We start from the raw sequence: 5,375 nt of genomic DNA, 5'->3' as shown, positions 1-5,375 counted from the left end.
TGAATTTAAGTCAAGGGAAGTAATGTTAAAACTGTACAATGCACTAGTAAGACCTCATCTTGAATATTGTGTGCAGTTCTGGTCACCTCGCTATAAAAAAGATATTGCTGCTCTAGAAAGAGTGCAAAGAAGAGCAACCAGAATTATTCTGGGCTTAAAAGGCATGTCATATGCAGACAGGCTAAAAGAATTGAATCTGTTCAGTCTTGAACAAAGAAGACTACGTGGCAACCTAATTCAAGCATTCAAAATTCTAAAAGGTATTGACAGTGTCGACCCAAGGGACTTTTTCAGCCTGAAAAAAGAAACAAGGACCAGGGGTCACAAATGGAAATTAGACAAAGGGGCATTCAAAACAGAAAATAGGAGGCACTTTTTTAAACAGAGAATTGTGAGGGTCTGGAATCAACTCCCCAGTAATGTTATTGAAGCTGACACCCTGGGATCCTTCAAGAAGCTGCTTGATGAGATTTTGGGATCAATAAGCTACTAACAACCAAAAGAGCAAGATGGGCCGAATGGCCTCCTCGCATTTGTAAACTTTCTTATGTTCTTATGTTCATTTGAAGTACAGTTGTCGAGTTTTTCTTTTTTCATGTTTTATGATTGTTTTTCCATTTGAAGAGGCTTTCCAAATATCTTGAGTGACACTAAAGTCTTTTCTACTTAATTTATTGAATGAATGCAGCTCTTTGGTACAGTGATCACACCTCCCTGATAACTTGCGTTTGAGGCGCAATTACACGGGTTTCCCCTTTAGGATTACATTTCACAGATCATATACAAATAGGTTCATTTAGACGTGTGGGCAACAAGAAAACTTTATCTCTGACAGCAGCATGAATAGCCTGTCCGATAACACAAGCTCTCCTGTGTGTGACGTCAGTCTCTTTGCACCCTTGCACACGGACACAAGCTCTCCTTTGTGTGACGTCAGTCTCTTTGCACCCTTGCACACTGACACAAGCTCTCCTGTGTGTGACGTCAGTCTCTTTGCACCCTTGCACACGGACACAAGCTCTCCTGTGTGTGACGTCAGTCTCTTTGCACCCTTACACACGGACACAAGCTCTCCTGTGTGTGACGTCAGTCTCTTTGCACCCTTGCACACGGACACAAGCTCTCCTGTGTGTGACTTCAGTCTCTTTGTACCCTTGCACACTGACACAAGCTCTCCTGTGTGTGACGTCAGTCTCTTTGCACCCTTGCACACGGACACAAGCTCTCCTGTGTGTGACGTCAGTCTCTTTGCATAGACACAGTCCCTCAGGCCCAGCTTGCTCCAGTGCACTTCTGAGCCGGGGCACCAATAAACAGAGCGGCTTCAAGGTCAGTTTGAACTGTTTTCCACATCTATTGGCATCAAGCTGAACTTTACATCTGGTAAATGTTTAACAGTTTGATTAAATTAACAATACAATATCTTTTTTTTTTCACCAGCAGGTGTCATCATTGTCTGCAAGCACTCTGTTATCATCAGTTAAAGCAATACTCTTAATAGTATTGGTTTTGGTGAACTATTTAAAAGCTCTTGTGTATGTTGATGTAGCTAAAACTGCATTATTTTGGTGAAATGAAATGTACTCAAAATTAGTCTTAGTTATATTATTAATGAACACAGCCTGTTACAATAGGCCAGACAACGGTGGATCTTTGAGTCCAAGCTCTTGTTTTTAATTCTGCATGATAGGAGTATGGATAATTTGACATGATCCCTAAAAGTTGCTCAACAGTCTGCTCCTCCTCCTCTCCTGTGATTGCCCAGCAGAGAGAGACAGGAGCACAGTGTGACTGTAGTGCAGAGTGACCACAGCTGACAGGGACATTAACTAGTGCAGCTCTGAGGCACTACAAAGCACATTGGCATCAGCTATTTCTTTATTGTGCTTTACAGTCTACATCAGCACAACTGCCTTCACTGCTTTATGGGAACAAACTAGTTGAATAAAATATTGTTAAACACCTGCTTAAATAAATTAAGTGAAGGGCCTGCTTTTATACCGAACAGTCTCGTGTTCTCTGTGTGCTGTAGATTACATGTGTGGGGAACGTGTGCTGAAGATTACATGTGTGGTGAAGGTGTGCTGTAGATTACATGCGTGGGGAACGTGTGCTGAAGATTACACATGAGGTGAAGGTGTGCTGTAGATTACATACGTGGTGAAGGTGTGCTGTAGATTACACATGAGGTGAAGGTGTGCTGTAGATTACATACGTGGTGAATGTGTGCTGTAGATTACATGCGTGGGGAACGTGTGCTGTAGATTACATGCGTGGTGAAGGTGTGCTGTAGATTACATGCGTGGGGAACGTGTGCTGTAGATTACACATGTGGTGAAGGTGTGCTGTAGATTACATACGTGGTGAAGGTGTGCTGTAGATTACATGCGTGGGGAAGGTGTGCTGAAGATTACACATGAGGTGAAGGTGTGCTGTAGATTACATACGTGGTGAAGGTGTGCTGTAGATTACATGCGTGGTGAAGGTGTGCTGTAGATTACACATGTGGTGAAGGTGTGCTGTAGAGTACATATGTGGGGAAGGTGTGCTGTAGATTACACGTGTGGTGAAGGTGTGCTGTAGATTACACGTGTGGGGAAGGTGTGCTGTAGATTACATGTGTGGGGAAGGTGTGCTGTAGATTACATGTGTGGTGAAGGTGTGCTGTAGATTACACGTGTGGGGAAGGTGTGCTGTAGATTACATGTGTGGGGAACGTGTGCTGTAGATTACACATGAGGTGAAGGTGTGCTGTAGATTACATATGTGGTGAAGGTGTGCTGTAGATTACATGTGTGGTGAAGGTGTGCTGTAGATTACATATGTGGTGAAGGTGTGCTGTAGATTACATGTGTGGTGAAGGTGTGCTGTAGATTACATGTGTGGTGAAGGTGTGCTGTAGATTACATGTGTGGTGAAGGTGTGCTGTAGATTACATGTGTGGTGAAGGTGTGCTGTAGATTACATGTGTGGTGAAGGTGTGCTGTAGATTACATATGTGGGGAAGGTGTGCTGTAGATTACACATGAGGTGAAGGTGTGCTGTAGATTACATATGAGGTGAAGGTGTGCTGTAGATTACATACGTGGTGAAGGTGTGCTGTAGATTACACATGAGGTGAAGGTGTGCTGTAGATTACATGCGTGGTGAAGGTGTGCTGTAGATTACATACGTGGTGAAGGTGTGCTGTAGATTACACGTGAGGTGAAGGTGTGCTGTAGATTACATGTGTGGGGAAGGTGTGCTGTAGATTATACGCGTGAGGAAGTGACTACCTACTGGCCAATAAGGTCTAAAGGGTTATTTACTACCTTCAATGACTGAAATGCTTTTAATGTCAACATATGTGTTGTTTTCATGCTGGTCTGGGTCACTGAGCTCCTTTCATCGTGAACTCTCTTCATTAGTCACAGGGCTCTGTGGGTTAGGACTCTTCAAAGTGATGGCAGATAATAATAATAATAATCTGTATATAGAGCCTTTCATAGTGGACAACCATCACAAAGCGCTTTACAAAATACAAGACTAGGGTGTGTGAACTATGCATCAGCTGCAGAGTCACTTACAACAACGTCTCACCCCAAAGACGCAGCACAAGGAGGTTCAGTGACTTGCTCGGGGTCACACAGTGAGGCAGTGGCTGAGCTGGGGTTTGAACCCGGGACCTCCTTGTTTGTTACAAGTCCGTTTCTTTAAACGCTCGTGATTTCTCACATTCCTCCACCAACCCCTCAGCTTTTCTTTGTACCAAATTTGATTATTTTGAATTTGAAATGCAATTTTGAATAAAATGTATCATCATTCAACAGCGTAACATTTTTTTGTAGCGTATATTAGTTAGCGAGTTTATAATATTCAGTTGTAACTTCAAATGTAACACTTGGTTATGGTGCAAAACATAGAACACTGCGTCACTTCTGAAGTGCAGTCAGACTGGATTCATTGTCTGTTCTGACCGCTTGGAGGAGCAAGTAACAGGAATGCAAACATTCCTAATATACATGTGTGACCATTGCATCGTCCCAGGACACATCCCTGACGGAAATGAAAGCAAGTAGTCAAGTACTTTGAGAAACATTTTGTCTAGAAGTCTTTTTCCGTGCATAGTGCCGCTGCGTGCAGTATGTGTATTTAGAAATGTACCTGCAATGTGTCAGCATTATCACAATGATAATGCAAACCTGCATAATGTATAACCTTAAAACATTTACAGAAATACCAAGAGAACGCTTGAAGAGATTATCAACTTACTCAATGATTTTAATATTACATTATTTCATTGAACATACTATGGAAAAAATGTACCACCTGATTAAAATAAATAAATAAATAAATAAATAAAGCAAACAAATAATTAAATAATTAAATCAAATTTTAAAAAAAAACATGTAAGGGCTTCCTATGTTTCCTTTAGATTTCAGATTGTCATTTTTTGTCGTTGTTGCCTGAATGCTACATTTGTCTTGTGCTCATCATATCTGTATTGTGAATGCGTTTGTCTTGTGCTCATCATATCTATATTGTGAATGCATTTGTCTTGTGCTCATCATATCTGTATTGTGAATGCGTTTGTCTTGTTCTTATCATATCTGTATTGTGAATGCGTTTGTCTTGTTCTTATCATATCTATATTGTGAATGCATTTGTCTTGTGCTCATCATATCTGTATTGTGAATGCGTTTGTCTTGTGCTTATCATATCTGTATTGTGAATGCGTTTGTCTTGTTCTTATCATATCTATATTGTGAATGCATTTGTCTTGTGCTCATCATATCTGTATTGTGAATGCGTTTGTCTTGTTCTTATCATATCTATATTGTGAATGCATTTGTCTTGTGCTCATCATATCTGTATTGTGAATGCGTTTGTCTTGTGCTCATCATATCTGTATTGTGAATGCGTTTGTCTTGTTCTCATCATATCTGTATTGTGAATGCGTTTGTCTTGTGCTCATCATATCTGTATTGTGAATGCGTTTGTCTTGTTCTTATCATATCTATATTGTGAATGCATTTGTCTTGTGCTCATCATATCTATATTGTGAATGCATTTGTCTTGTGCTCATCATATCTGTATTGTGAATGCGTTTGTCTTGTTCTTATCATATCTATATTGTGAATGCATTTGTCTTGTGCTCATCATATCTATATTGTGAATGCATTTGTTCAGAGTTACTATATTTTATTTGTTTATATAACCACTGCTGCAGGGGGTTAATATTGGTGAGAATAGAAACCTTAAAATGAATGTAATTTCCAAAACTGCCACAAGAGGGCAACAATGAATAATATGCCAGTAACTTGCATTAAAAATTAACCATCAAATACTGTCACTGCACTACAATCCAGCCAGGTTTACCATAATGCTGTGAAGTA

This window comes from Polyodon spathula, chromosome 9 (genome assembly GCF_017654505.1).
Source record: "Polyodon spathula isolate WHYD16114869_AA chromosome 9, ASM1765450v1, whole genome shotgun sequence".
NCBI lineage: Eukaryota > Metazoa > Chordata > Actinopteri > Acipenseriformes > Polyodontidae > Polyodon > Polyodon spathula.
This window is presented reverse-complemented; position numbering follows the sequence as displayed.